General features: G+C 47.6%; 1 protein-coding gene across 12 annotated transcripts in view; it reads left to right on the top strand.

Annotated features, from left to right (window-relative positions):
* The window catches only part of ZHX2 (zinc fingers and homeoboxes 2), a 182777-nt gene that overhangs the window by 134333 nt on the left and 25422 nt on the right, over window positions 1-23022 (top strand). The window contains exon 1 of one of the 12 annotated variants that reach the window (XM_028500430.2): window positions 14065-14085. The exons of the other annotated variants lie outside the window; for them this stretch is intronic. The gene's annotated coding sequence lies outside the window, so the exon portion shown is untranslated. Of the gene's footprint in view, window positions 1-14064; window positions 14086-23022 lie in introns of those variants that run through there. 12 annotated transcript variants of the gene reach the window in all.

The following is a 23022-nucleotide window of genomic DNA, read 5'->3' as shown; positions in this document are numbered from 1 at the left end:
AGAGAGTGGCATGGACATAAATACACTACCAAATGTAAAATAGATAGCTAGTGGGAAGCAGCCGCATCGCACAGGGAGATCAGCTCGGTGCTTTGTGACCCCCTAGAGGGGTGGGATAGGGAGGGTGGGAGGGAGACACAAGAGGGAGAGGATGTGGGGATATATGTATACATATAGCTGATTCACTTTGTTATAAAGCAGAAACTAACACAACATTGTAAAGCAATTATACTCCAATAAAGATGTTTAAAAAAGAAAAAATCTTTTGCACAGTGAAGGAAACTGTCAACCAAACAAAAAGGCAAACTACTGAATGGGAGAAGATATTTGCAGATGATATATCCGATAAGGGACTAATATCCAAAATACAAAGAACACATACAACTGACCATTAAAAGAAAAAAACCCGATTAAGAAATGGGTAGAGGACTTCCCTGGTGGTGCAGTAGTTGAGAATCCACCTGCCAATGCAGGGACACAGATTTGAGCCCTGGTCCGGGAAGATCCCACATGCGGCGGAGCAACTAAGCCCGTGCACCACCACTACTGAGCCTGCGCTCTAGAGCCCGCGAGCCACAGCTACTGAATCCCGCGCACCTAGAGCCCGTGCTCCACGACAAGAGAAGCCACCGCAATGAGAAGCCTGTGCACCGCAACGAAGAGTAGCCCCTGCTCGACAATGAGAAGCCCACGCACTGCAACAAAGAGTAGCCCCCTCTTGCCACAACTAGAGATAGCCCACACGAAACAACGAAGACCCAATGCAGCCAAAAATAAATAAATAATTTTTTTTTTTTTAAATGAGCAGAGGACCTGAATGGACCTTTTTCCAAAGAAGACATACAGATGGCCAGTAGGCATATAAAAAGATGCTCAACATCACTAAACATCAGGGAAATGCAAATCAAAACCACAATGAGATGCCACCTCACACCTGTCAGGATGGCCATCATCAAAAAGGCAAGGGATAACAAGTGTCGGCAAAGATGTGGAAAAAAGGGAACGCCTCACACACTGCCGATGGGAACGTAACTTGCTGCAGCGACCCCCAGGGAGTCTGGCTCAGTTGGTATGGGATGTGGCCTGAGGGTCGGGGTACTTAAGAGCCCCTCTGCTGACGCCAGTGCAGAGCCAAGGTGGAGAGTCCCTGCCCTAAAGAAGCATCTTCCCTTACAAAGTCAGGCTGTCCAGCTGCTGTCAGTTTGTCATTAGCTATTAATTTGTGTGATTTCTTAATTAAAGGCTGTGTCTCCTATCTCTCTCTACCTCCCTCTTATAAAGACACTTGGGATGGCATTTAGGGCCCACCCAGATAATCCAGGATGGGCCTTAACTTTTGTTGTTGTTGTTGTTGTTTATCCATTTGCTATATAATAGTTTGCATCTACTAATCCCAAACTCCCAATCCATCCCTCCCCCACCTCTCCTTCTCCTTGGCAAACACAAGTCTGTCCTCTATGTCTGTGAATCTGTTTCTGTTTCGTAGAGAAGTTCTTTTGTGTCATATTTTAGATTCCACATATATGAGATATCGTATGGTATTCGTCTTTCTCTTTCTGACTTCTCTTAGTATGATAATCTCTACGTCCATCCATGTAGTTGCAAATGGCATTAATTTCATTCTTTTTTAAGGCTGCGTAGTATTCCATTGTATATATACATATATCACATCTTCTTTATCCATTCATCTGTCAATGGACATTTAGGTTGTTTCCATGTCTTGGCTATTGTAAACAATGCTGCTACGAACTGCACGTATCATTTCGAATTGTAGTTTTGTCTGGATATATGAGGATGGGCCTAACTTAATCACATCTTCAATGTTCCTTTTTACATATGAGGTAACAGTCACAAGTTCCAGGGATTGGGACCTGGACATCTTTGGGAGGGCCATTATTCAGCCTACCACAGGGATTGTTATTTTTGTCCACCTTTGTAGCGTCACAACCTAATGCAGCACCTGGGACATAGTGACATAGTGAACAAATAGATGAATAGTGTAAACTCAATGCATTGGCTGATTAAATTGTGTTAGGAATCAGACGCATAGGGACCCAGAAGGAGGGCTGGAGGCAAAGCTGTGGAAGTGCCAGGCAAGGAGGGATTAAACGTGGTGCTTTCTGAAACGCACGTCAGTCTACACCACACATCACACACCTTCTCCCTCCTCCCCATTCACTAGCTTTCCGTTACCCTCGGGATAAAGTCCAGTGAGGCTCCTGCTTACCTCTCCCAACTCCCCACACCTCTCTCCTAACACCTCATACCGCCTATTTATATACGGCACTCTTGCATTATCACTGCTTTTGTAACTGTCTGTCTCCTCTACTAGATTATACTCCACACGAACAGCTCTAAGCTTCGCTCACCCCCCTCCCCTATCTCCAGCCCCGAGGACAGAACCTGGCACATAGTGGGTATTCAAATATCTGTTAAGTGAACAAAGGAACTTCAGGCTAATAATGGGTTGTTAAAAGCCAGGCAGCTTTGCTTTCGAGAATTTTGGCTTATCAGGGAAAACTGGGCTGTTGGCTCACTCCGAAATGCCTAGACTAGAGGCCTGGCTGATAAGTCATCAAAATATATTTGGCGGGGGGATGCGGGGGAGATGCAAAGAGCCTGCTGGGGGCAGAGGTTTCAGGGAGAAAAGTGTGTAAGATTTGGTAAGAGCCTTGGAATCATGTCTTGAGAGACCCTGAAAGCTCATCAGACAAGTTGGAATGGGATTCAGTGGAGAATGGGACCCATGACTGGTCGTTACTGACGTAAGAGATGGAGTAAAGTCAGAGATTGGGGGAGATGTGCCTGGCAACAGGCACAAGGCAGATGGGAACAGTGGAGACCGTGGACAGAAGGAAAGTCATTCCATTTCGGCAGTCCAGACAAGGTGTGATGATGGTTTGGACTGGTGTGGAAACATGTACAATGTTACAAGCAAATGATAGAGCCTGGATTCAGAAGGAAGGAGAGACACTCGTGAGCTAAGGTAGCATGCCCTGGGCAGACAAAGGAAGAATGGTACCAGAGGGAGAAGCCAAGATGACTTAGTGTCACCAGCGCAGGTGACAGAGAGTCTGGTGCCCCTGCAGGCAGAAAAATGTGGGAGCCAGGTGATCATCTTGGCTTTGGAACAAGTTGGGTTTGCAGAAAAGAGACTAGGACGTCCTATTATTATTGTTATTGTGGTTGCTATTACTATTTTTATTCTCTAATTGGTTAGAATATTTACATTGAATACTTTCCATATACCAAGTTGTACTATGCTTTTCTTCAATGGATCGTATTATTTGATTCTCACAACAACCTTCTGAGGAATACTTTCAGTTAGTATCCCCATGATACAAATGAGAAAACTGAGATACCCTTTTCCCTCTGAAATGCTCTGTCCCTCGAACAAGATGATATTATAACGTGTTTCTTTTTCATACCATTCATGACACTGACATACTAAATTTTTTTATTTCTTCCCCTGTGAGCCTGCTGATATTTCATCAAGCAATGCTCAGGGACCATTCTGACCCATTCAGTCAGCCAAGAAGGAACCCCATTTCTCATTCGTGTATAGGGTTTTTCTTCTTGATATTCATCAGCATATATTTTGTTAATATTTTGACCAAGCTCCCATACCCAGGGTCATAGCATGTTGGAGCCTTAACAACTGTCAGCTGGAAATTCCTCTGGAAAAGGACAAAAAACTCACAAAGACAGGCCCCTCATGTCTGAAAAAAAAAATCCACTAAGTATTATTTTGTTTCCTGTCCTTATATATCCATAACTCACTGTCTTTTTCACACTGATTTATAGAGTACATCAATTGCCAATAAAGACCTAACTGTATAGGAAGCTATGGATGCCACGTGGTTGGTTATAATTAATTAATATTGTATCCCACCAAAAAAAAGAAACCACAAAGGCAAACGAAGGATCAGGCTTGGGGTCGGACATCAGTTCAGCAGGCCAGCTCAGCGCTGTACCTCCTATTTGTACAACAGGAAGGTAACAGTAGAGAGCTGGTGTAAAGAAGGTTCTGAGACAGATCACGGAAGGAAACCTCTTCTCAGCCTCAGGGCCCTTATGGGAAAATAGAGGCTATAATATTTCCCACTCGGCCTCCTGAGGATTAAGAGCTCCGACATGAAGATGTACGTAAAAACGTCCTGTGAGCTGTACTGCACGTTCCAGACCTGAGGGATGCTCGCTACCGTCAGCCTCATTACTGTTATTATTATTGATGTGGAGGAGACAGGGAGGGCTGTTGGCAAAGAGGAACACACAGAACAGTAATTTTCTACCAAAGGGCAGCAGTTTGCAAAATTGCTTAGAAAATGTGCAAGGGGGATGCTGGAAGAGTAGGGAACCCCTACAGGTTCTTTCTCAAGCTTAAATTGTAAACAAAAAAAATCATTCTTTTCTCAGGCCCTTTCACACGAGACTGATTTGGTAAGAATTTTGCCCCCATGGTGAAGGTGATCCCCAAAGAGACCCTGCCTTCCCATTTTCCTTGTGAGTCCCCAACGTGTTGGGGGTGGGGAAACTCAGGACACGACCAGACTTGAGGGCTGGGAGAGGGAATGCGAGTGGGTGGCCGGCACACCCACTCCTACCTCCACCCCGCAGCCAGCCCTTGGTCTATTCAACCAAGACATCGCGTCGGCAAAGCCAACCAGAATCCTCTCCCTTTCAACCCAAGGCTGGTCCTAGGTGTCATCATGGGAGCCCTCCCTGGTCTGAGAGCAGTTCCAGGTCCAGGTGGGGCAGGCCTTGCCAATGGCCACCAGAGGCCACTTGTCCAAAGCCCCCTGGTGCATGTACCATTCCAGGGCATTGATACCTCTCTAAGCCTCAGTTTCCTCATTTGTAAAGTGAGTGGGGCTGGACAAGCCTGGATTCAAGTTTGTAGTCTGTGGCCCATAGTTGTCCAAGAATACTGGCTTTCACCCTGCCTGGCCGAAGCTGTTTAGTTGTGTTAGGGTGCAGCTGTGCAAGGGGCTCTGTGTCTGCACGCCCGGGAGCCAACAGTATTTCTGCAGGAGCTGTGCACAGCTGGCTGCATGGGAGGGGCTGAAGTTTGTGCTTTGGGCCCAGAGAGGAAGATGCCACCACGTAGTGACCCACCACAGGACATCCTTCCCTTACATGACCTTTAACAGCAAGAAGGAAGGACGAGGGAGAGGGATGGGGAAGGGAAGGGGAAAAGAAAGGAGACAGAGAGGAAGGGGGGGAGGGGGGAGCGAGAAGGCAGGTAGGCCCCTGTGTGCCCGTTATCTCCTGTGAGCCTCACCACAGCCCTGGGTGAGGGAAGATATGGATCAGGGCACCTTAGAGACAGTTCGGCTTTAACACACTCAAGGTAAGGAACTCCACCTCCAAGAGAAAGGTGTTCTAAACATGGGGGTGCAGCTGAGGGTGGAGGTCAAACGTGCAACCCGTCGTGACTCACTTTGAGCAGTTCCATCAGCATCACCTGGGAGCTTTGAAACACACCGAAGCTTGGTCCCCACCCCAAGTTTCTCATGTAATCACCCGGGGGTGTAGTCTGAGCATCAGGATATGTAAGCGGATGTGATTTATGACTTTAAAGGATCTTTCTGGAGGACTAGTGAGTTGGGGAGGGTGGAGCATGAATGGGAAGCTGGGAGACCAGGCAGGAGGCAGGAGGCGATCACAGGGGCCCAGATGAGAGGTGATGGCTACCTAGGTCAGGGTGGTGGCCATGGAAGGTGAGGGAGGAAGGTGAATCCGGAACCTGATTTGGAGGGAGAGCAAACAGGCCGTGCTGGTGTGAATCTGTGCACGCTCACGTGTGTTTCTCTAAAGACCACCATCTTAGAATCTGTAGCAGAGGGAATCATCCTAACTGTGGCAATTTTGTGGAAACCGAAGGCAGCAGGTCCTGGCCTGGGGGATCAGAGTCCAACAGGGCTGTGGTCTCCAGCTCATTACTCATTCCCAAGAGACAGCAGCCTACTTCTCCAGGGCTGGTGGAACTGGGGCCTCCAGCTTCTGCCTGGGAGCAGGAAGCAGCTCACCAAAGAGGAGGTGTGGAGTGACAGGAAAGTCACAGGCTGCAAACCTCACTCAGCTGGCCCACGGTAGGGGTGTCCTATGGCTGCTGTAACAAATGACCACAAAGGTGTTGGCTCAAAACAGCACAGATTTGTTCTCTTAAAGTTGTAGAGGTCAAGAATCAACAATCAGATCCACAAGACTCAGGTCAAGGTGTTGGCAGGGCTAGATTCTTCTGCCGGCTCCTTGCCTTTTTCAGTTTCTAGTGGCTGCCTTCATTCCTTGGCGTGTGGTGCCTTCTTCCGTGTTCACAGCGCATCACTCCAATCTCTGCGTCCATCCTCACATCGCCCTCTCCTCATCTGTAGTCAAATTTCCCTCTGCATCCCTCTATCAGGACACGTGTGGTTATATTTAGGGTCCCCTCGGATAATCTAGGATAATCTCTCCATCTCACTATTCTTAATTTAATCACATCATCAGAGTTCCTTTTGCCATATAAGGTGACATCCACAGGATCTAGAGATTAGGACCTGGATATCTTTGAGGCCCATGATTCAGCCTGTGGTACCCTGGGCCCTGTGCAAAGCGATGCAGAAAGACAGCCCCTGGATGTGGCTTAAATCTGTGAGATTTTTGTCTGGGTTTTAACTGGCTTGGATGAATGGCTTTGTGGAGGACATTCTATCAGAGAATACGAGTAAACCTTCAGCCTTTATCCCAGGCTTTGAGATGAAGGGAAGTCTCTTCGAGGTAGAGATGAAAGGGGTTCAAGAGAAAGCTGTGGGTTTGGGGATGTAAAGGAGGGGCTGGAGGGCTGGAGGGAGGGGTAGGGGCTAGAATGGAGAAGGGGATCTGACAGAATCTAAGCGTCTGCTGAAAAGCCCTGGCTCGCCCTGATCCACGGCTGGGGAACAGAAAAATCTCCCTTCTCTCCCAGCTCCGAGAGGATGAAGTGTGTGCAAATCACCTGCAGGAGCAAAAGGGAAAGGTTACCCTGGGAATTGTCGATATGATAAATCCCTGCAGTCTCACAGCCTCTCTAAATGTTTTGATAGCAGAATATGATGGATTGTAAATCAGAGTAGGCCCATCTTAAACATTTGAGAGCAGCTTATTTATTTATGTATGTGACACGTAAAACCAGAATTGATTCCTTTTTCTTTCTGTCTCAGGGAGGTTTTTTTTTTTCCTGCTTTCAGAAACACATCACTCTTTCCCCAGCCCCGGTTTTCTGTGTTTGTGGGTGTGTGGGCCTGTATGCGGTGGTGGCTGTTATGATTCTTTCTACCCAGAAAAAGGATGCTTTGCCTTGAAGAAGATGATAGCACCGGAACTAACTGCAAAAATAATGAAGCCACTTTGCTTCAAAATATGTCTTAATCTTGTTGCTTTTTATTTTTCACAAGATTATTGCTCAGAGAAAGAGAGGGTGTAAAGATGCTACGATGTGATAGATTTGCGATATGAAACCCAGGCAGACACATACAGAGACTATTTCCTGGCTGTCCTGGCTTGGATCTACAGTCATGAAGTATCAAGCCCCTCCATGGGATCAAATTAAACTTGCCTTTGTCATACTCTTTCTACAACACTAATTCCTGCTTTATAATTCATCACAGTGGTAAAGTGTTGGATGGAGCCTCGATTCACACCCAAGTCTGTTCTAATTCCAAAGCTAGTAGACTTACCCACTGTGCTTAACTGGCTTCTTAAGGACCAGTTCAGCTCAAAACAGCTTGATCCCACGATGACATTGAGGACAGACAGTCACCCAGCAGAACCCATCACCCCAACACAACCACCTCTGGGAGAAACGTCACCCACCTGCCTGGGCAGACAGGCCATGAGATACTGGGTCCTCTCGCCATACTTACATCCTGTCCCTTCCCAAATCTCAAGGTTGGCCTTACCTAACAGGCAGGGCTAGGGCACCTCTACAAGCCTCCCAACTCTGATGCCCTGTGAACCTTCTTGATTCTGGTTTTTCTCCTTTGGCTTCTCTCGTTAAAGGCAGAGAATGGCATTTGGGTGCAAAGTCTTTATTTATAAGCCATCAAGATACTGCTTCATTTTGACTTCAAAAAACCGTATGCTCTTAGAGGAAAACATAGGAAAAACACACTTTGACATAAACCACAGCAAGATCTTTTTTGACCCACCTCCTACAGTAACGGAAATAAAAACAAAAATAGGGGCTTCCCTGGTGGCGCAGTGGTTAGGAGTCCGCCTGCCGATGCAGGGGACACGGGTTCGTGCCCCGGTCCGGGAAGATCCCACATGCCGCAGAGCGGCTAGGCCCGTGAGCCACGGCCTCTGAGCCTGCACGTTCGGAGCCTGTGCTCCGCAACGGGAGAGGCCACAACAGTGAGAGGCCCGCGTACCGCAAAAAAAAAAAAAAAAAAAAAAAAAAGAAAATAAATAAATAAATAAATAAATAAACAATTGGGACTTAATTAAACTTAAAAGCGTTTGCACAGCAAAGGAAACCATAAACAAGATGAAAAGACAAAGGATTAATCCCCAAAGTATACAAACAGCTCATGGAGCTCAATATCAAAAAAACAATCCAATTAAAAACTGGGCAGAAGACCTAAATAGACATTTCACCAAAGAAGACATCCAGATGGCCAAGAGGCACATGAAAAGCTGCTCAACATCACTAATTATTAGAGAAATGCAAATCAAAACTACAATGAGGTATCACCTCACACCGGTTAGAATGGCCAGCATCAAAAAATCTAGGAACAGTAAATGCTGGAGGGCTTCCCTGGTGGTGCAGTGGTTGAGAATCCGCCTGCCAATGCAGGCAACACGGCTTCGAGCCCTGGTCCAGGAAGATCCCACATGCCGCGGAGCAACTAAGCCCGTGCGCCACAGCTACTGAGCCTGCGCTCTAGAGCCCGTGAGCCACAACTGCTGAGCCCGAGTGCCACAACTACTGAAGTCCGTGTGCCTAGAGCCCGTGCTCCGCAACAAGAGAAGCCACCGCAATGAGAAGCCTGTGCACCGCAACGAAGAGTAGCCCCGGTCGCCGCAACTAGAGAAAGCCCCTGTGCAGCAACAAAGACCCAATGCAGCCAAAAATAAATAAATAAAATAAATAAATTTTTTTTTTAAATAATATAAATAAATAAATGCTGGAAAGGGTATGGTGACAAGGGAACCCTCCTGCACAGTTGGTGGGAATGTAAATTGATACAACCACTATGGAGAACAGTATGGAGGTTCCTTAAACTAAAAATAGAACTATCATTTGAGCCAGCAATCCCACTACTGGGCATATATCCTGAGAAAACCATAATTCAAAAAGAGACATGTACCACAATGTTCATTGCAGCACTATTTACAATAGCCAGGACACGGAAGGAACCTAAATGTCCATCAACAGATGAATGGATAAAGAAGATGTGGCACATATATACAGTGGAATATTACTCAGCCATAAAAAGAAATGAAATTGAGTTATTTGTAGTGAGGTGGATGGACCTAGAGTCCATCATACAGAGTGAAGTACGTCAGAAAGAGAAAAACAAATACCGTATGCTAACGCATATATATGGAATCTAAAAAAAAAAAAAAATGGTACTGATGGACCTAGTTGCAGGCCAGGAATAAGATGTAGACATAGAGAATGGACTTGAGGACACAGGGTGGGAGGGGGAAGCTGGGGCGAAGTGAGAGTAGCATTGACATATACGCACTACCAAATGTTAAATAGTTAGCTAGTGGGAAGCAGCCGCATAGCACAGGGAGATCAGCTCGGTGCTCTGTGACCACCTAGAGGGGTGGGATAGGGAGGGCGGGAGGGAGGGGATACGGGGACATATGTATACGTATAGCTGATTCACTTTGTTGTACAACAGAAACTAACACAGTATTGTGAAGCAATTATACTCCAATAACAATCTATTGAAAGAAAAAAAAACCGTATGCTATGGTTTTATTTTTTTAATCCACTTTATACAAAGTATTCCTTGGGATTAAAATTTCTCTTGCTATTTGATCTAGACTCACAGGTGACTTTTCCCTCCCTCTTTTTTGGAGCTCTCAACTCATCTCATGCTCATCTATCCCTGAACGGTGCCAAGTAGGGAAAAGAACTTATTCCCATTATGAAACCATCGAAGAGTTTTGTTTTCATGTTAGCAAGTGAAAAGTTGTACTTTTCAATGCAGCTTTTTAAGACCTTTCTAAAAACAGTATTTTGAGAGGGATATAATTTTTAAATAATAACTGAATAATTTGAAAATTACTTTGCAGTGAACATCAAATGTCACAGGTAGTCAGGGAGTCTCTGCCTCTGTTTTCATTGATACTCGTTACTGTGTCAAGTTTACTGTTTCTTGATATGAAGAGCTCAGCTTAGATGTCCTCTCCTCAAAGAGGCTTTCCTGATTACCTCCTTGAAAGTAGGTCTTGGGGAATCCGTGGTGGGCCAGTGATTAGGACTCTGTGCTCTCATTGCCAAGGGCTGGGGTTCGATCCCTGGTTGGGGAACTAAAATCCCACAAAGCTGGTGGCGTGGCCAAAAAAAAAAAAAAATGAAAGTAGGTCTTAAGTCACCGTCACATCATTTTTTTTCTTTTTTTAAAAAAAATGTATTTATTTTATTTATTTATTTTTGGCTGCGTTGGATCTTCGTTGCTGCATGCAGGCTTTCTCTAGTTGTGGCGAGCGGGGGCTACTCTTCATTGTGGTGCGTGGACTTCTCATTGCGGTGGCTTCTCTCGTTGTGGAGCACGGGCTCTAGGTGCGCGGGCTTCAGTAGTCGTGGCTCTCGGGCTCTGTAGTTGTGGCTCACGGGCTCTAGAGTGCAGGCTCAGTAGTTGTGGCGCACGGGCTTAGTTGCTCCGCGGCATGTGGGATCTTCCTGGACCAGGGCTCAAACCCGTGTTGCCTGCATTGGCAGGCAGATTCTTAACCACTGCACCACCAGGGAAGCCCCCGTCACATCATTTTTAAGAACTGTTTGCAGAGTAAATACTTAACCACTATCTACAAGTTCTTTGTTTTCTATTTTCTGTCTCCCCCTCCTAGATCATGGGCACCTTGAAAGCAGGAATCTTATGTCTTGTTTCCTGAGTATCAAAGCAGTGTCTGGCATAGAGCAGGCACTCAAGAAGGAATGAAGGAATGTATGAATGAGTGAATGAATGAATGAACATCTGAGCTGTGCTCTCTTTTCCAAGGTGCATGTTTCTGCTTCCAAAGAATAGGTCTTCTGCTGTATTTCCCTTTTTAAAACACCAGGACTGTTGTAGGACAGGAATGGAGCACCGAGGTGAAATTGGGTAGCAGAAAGCACCTGTCACAGCCAGTTCCCAATAGTCCTAAGGAGGTTTTGAAGATGAGGATGACATGGTCAGATTCACGTTTAGAGACATGACGTTTAATCATGGCATTAGTTGTGACGTAGGCGGTGGCAAGAAATCTGTTTCTGAAAACAGAGCACTGAAGTTTGTGAAGGAGGTACTTTTATTGATTAGCGAGGACTCCAGGTTAGCCCCATATGAATGGCACTCCCGCTAACACCCTGAGATTCTCTCTTAAGGGAAAGAGAACGGTGTGGAATGATACCCAACTTGACAAGAATGAGAGGACGTTGCAAACGGGCATGTCCCCTAGCATGTCTGCCGTGGCAGGGAAAGACTAAGGATTGCCGTCTTAGAAAGAAATGGTGGCAGCGAGAGGTTGGCCTGAAACCGTGTCTGTCAGGACGTTTTCAGTCATTCATAGGTGCCAGAAAGCCCCATCAGACCGGCGCACGCCGACTGCCGAAAGGGAAGGTCCACGCGTGTGGCAGACTCAGGCGTGGCGGCATACAGAGGGATGTGACGCGGACTCTGCATCTCTCAGCTCAGCTGGTTCCGACCGCTCCACTCGGGTCGTCAGGCCGCTCCTTAAATCACTCACTCTCGTGGGGCGGGGAGGGGGGGACAGGATGCACTGAGTGGTCAGGACCAAGTCACATGCCCACTGCTGGAGGATCCACAGGGGCCGAGAGTGGGTGGGGGTCTTTCTCTAGAAGGAAGTGGCTGCCCTGGCCAGAGGAGGAAGGGCTGCCGGACCGGCAGTGCCCAGAGGCCAGGATGCAGGGAGTCATTGCAGCTGCCGGGAGAAGCCAGGAGGGGGGGACCCTGCCTGGAGCGGAGGAATGAAGGACGGGGGGCCACTGTGCAAGCAGGGTCGGGAGGGCCTGGGACATAGTTAACTGTGGGGTGGGAGCGAGCGGAGGGGCAAGAGGAATCTGGGTTCCCAGCCCGAATGACTCAGAAGATCGGGTTTGGGAGACGGGTGGGGAGCTTGGTTCTCGACGTGTTCAAGCTGAGGCTCCCGGGGAGGATCAGAGGCACACCGAAGCCACACTCGGAAGAGGCTCCAAGACCAAATTTCCCCTTCAGAGCTGCCTTCCAGGTGGGGGTGACGGAGCAGAGTCTGTTCAACTGAGTGGGAGTGGATCGTGCATGTTTTGTGTGTGTTGAATTCATGTATTATTTTCCTTGGTTTTCATGAATCATCTTGGTCTTGTTCAAAAAATCGTGTTTCAGTGGAGAGTGGCTGCTCCAGCGTCTGTCCGGTTACAAGTCCATGCAGTCTGTCCTCACTGTCAGCTAGAGGTGGGAAAGGAAGGTCCGGGGCTCCGCAAAGAGGAGCCGGGGCTAGAAAGGCTCGTTTGGTAGATGTCTGTCTGCAAGGGTGAGTTTAGCGCTTTGGGATGGATGAGATCCCCAAGGACAACGGAGAGGAGCAGGATGAGAAAGAGCCCAGAGCGTGGAGATGACGGCAGAATATGGATGAGGGAGCAAAGTAGGAGCTGCCAGGAAGAGAACAAGGGGCGCCACCCAGGAGAGCCAAGGGGAGGCGACTTGAGGCAGGCAGTTTGCCCCACGGAGTCCGTGATGCGGGATATAGTTGGCAGTTTAAGAGAAAAGCGTCGACAGGGCAAGGAGGACAGAATGCACAGAGGTGAGGGATGTAACGGGAGGGGCGGGCAACAGTCATCTCGAACTTCCTTTGAGACGTCTGATGGTTACGTGATTTTAACAGCAGGTACCCTCCCTATGTTGCCAGCTCAGAGCTTATTGCATTGGGGGCCCGGAGGCAAACACTGTGCGCAGAGAGCTCACTGGATACTCTCAGCACCCCTTCGACATGGGTACCATTTTCATCCTCAGATTACCGATGGAAAGGCTGAGGCTTCGGAGGATGGGTGTAACTTGTCCAGGCTCACACGCCAGTGGGTGGTGGCACCGGACCCAGGAGGCCGGTCTCTGTCACTCGGGAGCCTCTGCCCTAGAAAGCAAGAGTTGCATAATAATGTGTAGTCGATGGTGGAACTGAGCAGCTTTGGGAACTCTGATGTTGCTTTTCATGTTTGTTTTGCTTTGTCTACTTTTTTAGGGAAATGGCAAACTGAGGTGCTCATAACCCAAAGGGAAGGGGATCCAGTGAAGGGAGATAAGAGTTGAGGGAGCCGATGAGTGCTGGGCTGGGGTCCCTGGGGAGCAGAGGGCAGGCCTCGAGGCCAGGTGGATGGGTTAACTGGTAACAGGGAGGCCCGCTACCTCCTCCGACGTAGAGAGAAGAGAGACGAGTGTGGAGATGGGGAAGAAAGTGACCTTGATCTTCTCAGCAAGACAGAAAGCAAAATCTTCTACTAAAACAGAGAGGGAAAGCTGGGAGAATTAAAAATATTGGCACAGTTGCCATAGAAATGTCTATGGGTATGAACAAAAGATGAGTAAAAAGATGTCGGAGCAGCATGACTGAGGTGAGATGAGCGGGTGTAAACACACGGCACCTGGCACGGGGGTTGGCGGCTGAGGGGCTGTGGGGGAAAAGGTCAGGATGCCCCCCGGGGGGCCCGAGAAGGAGGAGGGGCAGAACGATACCTCTGAACCTCACTTTGTCAAGTCCCTCATCACTAATACCAGCTCACTCATTAAAGTCACCCTTTTAGGGAACCAGATCGTGCCAGCTTTAAAGGGTCTCATTCAGTCCAGTCCTGCAGGTAGAGATCCACCCATTTCACAGACGCAAGCACTGAGGCTGGCAACGGTGAACGAGCGTGCTACGGTTGGTGTTCTCCAGGCTGCATGGGGGTTCGGGACCTGGGCTGTGGGCATCCCAGCTGTGGCCAGAGGAGGGCGGACTGCTGTTAGTAAGTGGCAGAGCCAGGATTCAAGCCGGGAGGCCTGGTTCCAGCCTGTGGCCCCTTCCACCCACCACGTGGGCACGAGTGGCGGTGACGGAGGGGGAGCAGGACAGCCAGAGGCCACGTCCTCACCTCAGCCGAAAGAGTCTGAGCTTTGGAATTCACTGCTTTGAGGAAAAGTAAATTCTGGGGCCCAGGCTCACGGGGGCCCAGAAGGGATCTGCCTTCTCAGGCGTGGCAGGCTTTCTTTGTCCCTGCATACTCACCACCCCACCTCAAGTCACCACTCCTACCCACTGCTAGCAGGACACCAGCCTCCTCTCAGAGCTCTCTGTGTCACCTAAATGCATGGTGACACTAATGTCACCATTTCATTTCATGAATTTCATTTCATCCGCTGCAAATTTTTGGCTGGAAGAGACTATGCAAGCTTTCTTCCACCTAATAAGAGGGCATCTCGGAGTAGCAAGTTGAAAAAGACATTACAATTCAATTAAAAGCTTACTCTTTTGAACACTCCCAGTGGGGAAGAGCCACTCAGAATTTGTGAGAAACCTAATTTATAGACCCAGTGTTGGGAAATGGAATTGTTAACAATTAGCAACTGTGTGTTCAGGGGACGCAGCAGTGGGTGTAGAGCCAAGGATGATCGGGGCTCCACCCTCCTCAGCAAGCCAGTTAACCTCTCCGAGCCTCAGTTTCCTTATCTGTGAGACGGAAAGCATCACCATCTGTTGGTGTTGTGGGAATGATAAAGATTATGCATGTAAATGGCACCTTGTGACTACATTATCCTGCCTACGTTTGACCAGATCAGCAAACCCTTCTTTCTTTACTTTAAAAAAAAAAAAAAGTCTGCGAAACGGAGCAATAAAATTTAAGCACAAACAGAGACAATGGGAAACAGCTTCTTGAAGCTCACCTCCCCAGCCACCGACTCTGCAGCTACGTACCCTGTTGTTTCTAAAGATGTCTTACACTCCATTATCGAGCGCCCTGTATTCTGTGTTCTTCTCTCTTCCAGAATCGTTACTTTGTACAATTCTTCCCCCATTTCTGCGTCATCCTCCGCACTGTCATTCCCCGGGGAGCACGCTAATTTACCCTGGTCCAGCACAGAACACAGTGAGGAATGTTTCCCATCTTCGCGGCGCCGGGTTGGCCTGAAACAGGAGAGGCCAACTGATGGCTTCTGGCCGAGGCCGCTGAACCTGGCTGCCCATCAGTCGTGGTGGCTGCTTGTTAAAAATGCAGATTCCTGGGCCTGCTCCTGGATGCTTGGGATTAATAAGTCTGGACTGGGGCTCAGGAATGGGCATTTTTACAAAGCACCCCAGGTGGCGTCTGATGGTTTGGGGGCCACCCTATAGGCCCACCCCCAAAATTCAAGTTTAGATGTCAAGCAAGCTGGGGAGAAATCAGTAAAGCTCAGGAATTAACTCAGGGTCACCAGTGACACTTCAAAAGCCTCTCCCATCTAACAGCTGGGAGAAATGGAGACAAGGATGGAGACAGATGAGGAGAGAGCTGGGAGCTTAGGGCAAAACCCAGGATTCCTGCTTCCCGTTCCTTTCTCCACCTATCTCCCCACAACCATCACCATCACAACATACCTGCCCATCAGAATTCCTTCTTCTGGGGTGCAGTGCAGTGAGGACAATGTTGTGACTTTAAAACATAAAAGAACAATCACACACACACACACACACACACACACAAAAGATCTACCCTTGATGAACTGTGGCAGAATCTGTTAACAGCTCTGTCAGAAGACCCAGCAAAGCTAAAAGCATCCTTCTGGGCTTTGATGTCTTGACAAGATGCTTCCTTTGAAAGTTCAGAGACAGTCCCGTTATTTCCTCTGACAGCCCCAGTGAAAAGCTCTGAAATCAGAAGTGGCGTCCCGCCAGAGCCTGAAGGTGTGATTCCTTGAGAGTGGCACGTGTGCCCGCCCCCCCCTCCCCCGAGGGCCCCAGGCTCCTCCACTAACTCCAACCTCTGACCCTCCTCGGGCTGGAGACCCTGGCCACAGGGGGCCTCTGCAGTCTGACTCTTCACCTCCCCCAGAGCCTCCCTAGGGAGGTCAAGGCCTGGACATTTCCCTCACCTGACAGCCAGGCTATGTGCAAGCCACCTTGCAAAGAGTTTCCAGGGGCTGATTTGACAGTTGGACCCATTTTTCCTCCCCCTGAGGGCCACAGGTCACTCCCAGGAAAGGTCAGGAAATGCTAGTGCCCTGTGTCTGGAAATGAGCCGAGTGGGGAGGAGGGAGACCAAGGGGATGACAGCGGGAAAGTGCTCACCTGGAGAGCCTCACGGAGCCCTCTGCCCCGAGTGTGCACCCATGCAGTGTCACCCTTACCTAGGAGTTTGTTAGAAACGCAGAATGTCAGTCCCACCCCAGACTTAACGGAATCCAAATCTGTATTTTAACAAGATCACCGGGTGATTTGTCTACACTTAAAGAGCTGTATCCCAACTCTACTGCTCCAGGCTGTGTGACCATGGCCACGCTCCTTAACCTCTCTGAGCTTCAGTGTCTACATAGGGTTTTTGAGAAACGAAACACTTAGCACTCGGCACATACTAAGCTTTCAGTGAATGTTCGCCATCACTGTTATCGGGAAAATGATTAAGGGAGAATCCGTTTTGCCACATTTAAACCCAAATTATCCAGCCACTCCTTGGTGGAGAAGGAAGTCCAAACTGAATGGGAGATAGTTCCAAATACAAAGTGAAGAGCCCTCAACATCTACTTAAAGAGCAAACCTAAAGACTGGAGAGAGGGGTGTCTCTTAGCAGCCTGGGCCCTGACTATTGAACTTGAGGTTAAAGATGATTATTCATCTGTTTGGCTCGGGGATTACCTTCATTACTGTGCCTTCTTTTCCTGCCATCCCCACCCCCCAAACTTATCTCCCAGACCCTGCTGCTTCCATGATCCTGCCTAAAAGGCCTTGCCACTCCTTCACCAGCAGAATGAAATCCTACCTCCTTAGCATGGCATTCAAGGCCCTTCACAATCTAGCCCAACCTGACTCGTCAGCCACCTCTGGGCTGCCCTCACGCCTGCCCTTTAGCCTCAGTCCTTGTCATTCCTCTGACATTTCCTTGCTGTTGCTGTGTCCTCTGCCTGGCAGTACTCTGTTCCTCTACTTGGAGTCACTCCCCTTCTCTCTACCCAGCAGGATCCAACTCCGCCTTTGGAGCCCTGTTTACCCAGGGAGGCTGTGCAGTGTGCAGAGAAAACGGCTGCAGCTTGAGTGGACTTTGTTTAAATCCCACCTCTGCCACGAACTAGTCATGTGACCTTGGGCAAGGCAATTATCCTCCCTGGCCTGGGCTCTCTCTTCCATCAGTTGAGGCTAATGACCACTGCTTTGCAGGGTTGTTATGAGGGTTCATCAACAAAGTAGGGAAAATTTCAATTAATCATAGTCAAGGCCGTTTTCTTTTAAGAAGAAAGTTACCTCCCCTGTGAAGCCTTTAGCATCCTTTTCCCACCTGTCCTACACAATTAAATTTGGCCTCCTCTGTGTTTCATAAACTCTTTCTCCTTCTTGTCTCTGCAATGTCTGAATGCTCCGGTGAGGCTTTCTCACAGAAGGAGTCCCTGACCTCCCTGCTTAAGATCACAGGCCGCCCCGTACTACCCAAAGCAATCTACAGATTTAATGCGCTCCCTATCAAATTACCCATGGCATTTTGCACAGCACTAGAACAAATAATCCTAAAATTTATATGGAACCACAAAAGACCCAGAATTGCCAAAGCAATCCAGAGGAGAAAGAACAAAGCAGGAGGCATAACCCTCCCAGACCTCATACTATACTACAAAGCTACAGTAATCAAAACAGCATGGTATTGGCACTAAAACAGACATAGGGATCAATGGAACAGAATAGAAAGCCCAGAAGTAAGCCCACATACCTATGTTCAATTAATCTTTGACAAAGGACGCAAGAATATAGAACAAAGAAAAAACCACCTCTTCAGCAAGCAGTGTTGGGAAATTTGGACAGCCTCATGTAAATCAATGAAGTTAGAACACACCCTCATACCATACACAAAAATAAATTCAAAATGGCTTAAAGACTTAAATATAAGATATGACAGGGACTTCCCTGGTGGTCCAGTGGTTAAGACTTCGCCTTCGAATGCAGGAGGTGCAGGTTCGACCCCTGGTTGGGGGGCTAAGATCCCACATGCCTTGCTGCCAAAACACCAAAACATAAAACAGAAGCAATATTCAATAAAGACTTAAAAAAAAAAAGAAAGACATGACAGGGACTTCCCTGGTGGTCCAGTGGTTGAGACTCCATGCTCCCAATGCAGGAGGCCCGGGTTCAATCCCTGGTCAAGGCCCCTGGTTGGGGGGCTAAGATCCCACATGCCTTGCTGCCAAAACACCAAAACATAAAACAGAAGCAATATTCAATAAAGACTTAAAAAAAAAAAGAAAGACATGACAGGGACTTCCCTGGTGGTCCAGTGGTTGAGACTCCATGCTCCCAATGCAGGAGGCCCGGGTTCAATCCCTGGTCAAGGGATCTGGTGATCCCACATGCTGCAACTAAGAGTTCATATGCCACAACTAAGAGCCCGCATGCCTCAACTTAGAGTCCGCATGCTGCAGTGAAGATCCAGCGTGCCACAACTAAAAGATCCCACATGCCGCAACAAAGATCCCATGTGCCGCAACTGAAAAAGATCCTGTGTGCCACAACAAAGATCCCACACATGGTAATGAAGATCCCACAAGCTACAACTAAGACTTGGCTCAGCCAAATAAATAAATAAATATAAAAGTTTTTTTTTTAAAAGACATGACACCATAAAACTCTGAGAAGAGAACATAGGCAAGACATTTTCTGACATAAATCTTACCAATGTTTTCTTAGGTCAGTCTCCCAAGGCAATAGAAATAAAAGCAAAAATAAACAAGTGGGACCTCATCAAACTTATAAGCTTTTGCACAGCAAAGGAAACCATAAACAAAACAAAAAGACAACCTAAAGACTGAGAGAAAATATTTGCAAATGATGCAACCAACAAGGGCTTAATTTCCAAAATATACAAACAGCTCATACAACTCAATATTGAGAAGACACACAACCCAATTGAAAAATGGGCAGAAATATGGGGATGTATGTATATGTATGGCTGATAACTTTGTTAAAAAGCAGAAACTAACACACCATTGTAAAGCAATTAAACTCCAATAAAGATGTCTAAAAAAATAATTTAAAAAATAAAATTAAATTAAAAAAAAAAAAAAATAGGCAGAAGACCTAAATAGACATTTCTCCAAAAAAGACGTACAGATGGCCAACAGGCACATGAAAAGATGCTTAACATCACTAATTATTAGAGAAATGTATATCAAAACTACAATGAGGTACCACCTCACATCAGTCAGAATGGCCATCATCAAAATGTCTACAAATAACAAAATCTGGAGAGGGTGTGGAGAAAAGGGAACCTCCTATGCTGTTGGTGAGAATATAAGTTGGTGCAGCCACTATGGAAAACAGTATGAAGGTTCCTCAAAAAACTAAAAGTAGAGTTGCCATATGATCCTCCTGGGCATATATCTGGAAAAAACCATAATTTGAAAAGATACATGCACCCCAATATTCATTGCAGCATTATTCACAATAGCCAAGACATGGAAGCAACCTAAATGTCCATTGACAGATGAATGGATAAAGAAGATGTGGTACATATATACACCGGAATACTACTCAGCCATGAAAAAGAATGAAATAATGCCATTATCAGCTACATGGATGGACGTAGAGATTATCATACTAAGTGAAATAAGTCAGAAAGAGAAAGACAAATACCATATTATATCGCTTATATGTGGAATCTAAAATATGACACAAATGAACTTATCTAGGAAACAGAAACAGACCCACAGATGTAGACAACAGACTTATGGTCGCCAAGGGGGAGGGGGCATGCAGGAGGGATGGATTGGGAGTTTGGGGTTAGCAGATGCAAACTATTATATATAGAATGGATAAACAACAAGGTCCTACTGTATAGCACAGTGAACTATATTCAATATCCTGTGATAAACCATAATGGAAAAGTATATATATATATATATACACACACACACACACACACACACACACATAACTGAATCACTTTACTGTACAGTAGAAAGTAACACAACATTGTAAATCAACTACACTTCAATAAGATAAAATAATCATAGGTCACCGCACTTCCCACCCCATCCTCTTCGCTGCTTGACTTTTCTCCTTTGTGCTTATCAGTGTCAGCTTTTGCTCGTTTATTCGTGTGAATGTGAGCTCCACAAGAGCAGAGATTCCTGTCTGCTCACTCCTGCATCCTCAGCACCTACAAACGTGTCTGGTACTCATAGGCTCTCGGACAGGATTTGAAGACTGCATGTGAAAATCACTGTGTGCCATCGAGGGGTATTCAGATGGCCCTGCCCTGCCCAGCTGTGAAGGGCTAAATTGTGTCCCCACTCAAATTCATATGTTGGAATCCCAACCCTCAGAATGTGGCTATATTTGGAGATAAGGTTTTTAAAGAGGGGATTAAGTCACCTTAAATGAAGTCCTCAGCGTGGGCCGTAGTCCAGTCTGACTGGTGTCCTCGTAAGAAGAGGAGATTAGAGATAGGCACGCACAGAAGGGAGACCATGTGAGGACACGGTGAGAAGGGGTCCATCTGCAACCAAGGGGAGAGGCTTCAGAAGAAACGAACCCTGCAGACATCTTGGTCCCAGACTTCTAGCCTCCAGAACAGTGAGAAATAAATTTCTGTGGTTTAAGCCACCCAGTCTGTGCACTTTGTAATGGTGGCCCGAGCTAACTAATACACCAGCTGTGAACTCCTTGAGGACAAGAACCATGGTTTCTTCATCTTTGTGTGCCCCGTATCCACAGGGTTCTGGCCCAAACCCATACTCAGTAAATAGGGTTCTAATCGAATTGCATTCCACTCACAACAGGAAGAGTGACGACTGAAGAAGCACCAAGTGGTGAAGGGAGAGCCCTGCACAGACATCCAGGAATGAGTTGTTCATAATTGTCTATACAGGCTGGCCATTTTCCTTATATATTATCTATTCCAAGGTGGAGTCATTTCTCACTCGTTGGGGTTTCTTTGTGGCACATAATAAATACCATAGTGGATAAAAGGAAAATCCAGTCAATCGGAGCTTCCCTGGTGGCACAGCAGTTAAGAATCCGCCTGCCAATGCAGGGGACACGGGTTCAAGCCCTGGCCCGGGAAGATCCCACATGCCACGGAGCAACTAAGCCCGTGTGCCACAACTACTGAGCCTGTGCTCTAGAGCCCACGAGCCACAACTACAGAGCCCGCGAGCCACAACTACTGAAGCCTGCGCGCCTAGAGCTCGTGCTCCGCAACAAGAGAAGCCACCGCAATGAGAAGTCCGCGCACCGCAATGATGAGTAGCCCCCGCTCGCCACAACTAGAGAAAGCCCGTGCACAGCAACAAAGACCCAACACAGCCAAAAATAAATAAATGTATAAAATAAAAAAAAAAAATCCAGTCAATCACAAAAACAGGCAAAGGAGGCAAGAGTCTGTACTTGGTGTTTGGGCTCCTTCTGCATGTAACATGTACGTGTGATGCTCTTAGTTGTCCTGTGAGGGGTGGGATTCAAGACAGAAAGAGGCGTGATGGAGAAGAGTCTTAGAGGAAGGAAACTTCTCACCTCTCCTCTCCTGGGCACGAGGATCTTAAACACAATGGTGTTTAGTTCTCATCTGCTCGGGCCACGCCCCCCAAGGGCAGGGATTGCCTCTGAGGCTCCCCACCTACCGCTGGGCCCTCAGCGCAGTGGCTGGAGCAGCCTGGGGAGCACTCGGTGCTGCTTTGAAGTGGAGTCTTTTCAGGTCGGTACAGAATGTGCCTGCGCGCGGTTCAGACCCGCTGGGAAACTGGCCCAGGGCGAGGCCCGCTCTGCTGGGATACTCACCACCCGCCACGGAAGGGGCTGTGTCGGAGTTTTCACGTGCATTTCATTCATGCATTCATTTGTTTTTTTATTTTTGCTAACTTGGGCAAGTGTACACCTGAACCTGAAGACTTGGCCAGAAATACGCAGCCTTCACGCCGGCGAGTAGCAGGCCTCGTGGCGCTGGTCCCCTCACTGGTGGCTCACAGACTTTCAGAAAGACAAGACGCCAACTCTCTACTGCTCTGCAGACACTCACCCCCTTGTTGTGCTCGGATTATTCTTCCAAGGGCAGTGGTTCTTGCAGCTTCACTGGGAGGACCTTGGGAGAGGAATTCTTCAAAGGCTCACTGTTTTCTGAGCCCTCCCCACCCTTCTCTTTCCTTCCTTCATCTTCCCTTCTTTTTAATCTGCTGTGGTTTGCATCCCTGGTTGCCAAATACGTTTTAGAAGATACCGTCTATTCTGAACCACAGTTCTTAGAACATCCAAACGCTTTTAGGATATTTCACCACAAATTTGGCTCATTTCTTGGCCTCACTTGTCAACAGATTTAAATAATTCTAGATAAAGGAGTTTCTGTGGAAAAAGTCTCTTCTCTCCCCTGCACCTGTTCCTGCACAATTTCTTTGTTCTGCAAAAGAAAAGTCATCTTCTGCTCCCTTTCTTTTAAAAATCACAATTCAGGGCTTCCCTGGTGGCACAGTGGTTGAGAGTCCGCCTGCCGATGCAGGGGACACGGGTTCGTGCCCCGGTCCGGGAGGATCCCACATGCCGCGGAGCGGCTGGGCCCGTGCGCCATGGCCGCTGAGCCTGCGCGTCCGGAGCCTGTGCTCCGCAACGGGAGAGGCCACAACGGTGAGAGGCCCACGTACCGCAAAAAAAAAT

This window comes from Physeter macrocephalus, chromosome 15 (genome assembly GCF_002837175.3).
Source record: "Physeter macrocephalus isolate SW-GA chromosome 15, ASM283717v5, whole genome shotgun sequence".
In the NCBI taxonomy this organism is placed as follows: domain Eukaryota; kingdom Metazoa; phylum Chordata; class Mammalia; order Artiodactyla; family Physeteridae; genus Physeter; species Physeter macrocephalus.
The sequence above is the reverse complement of the archived record's forward strand: the minus strand, read 5'-3'. Positions and strand labels throughout refer to the sequence as shown.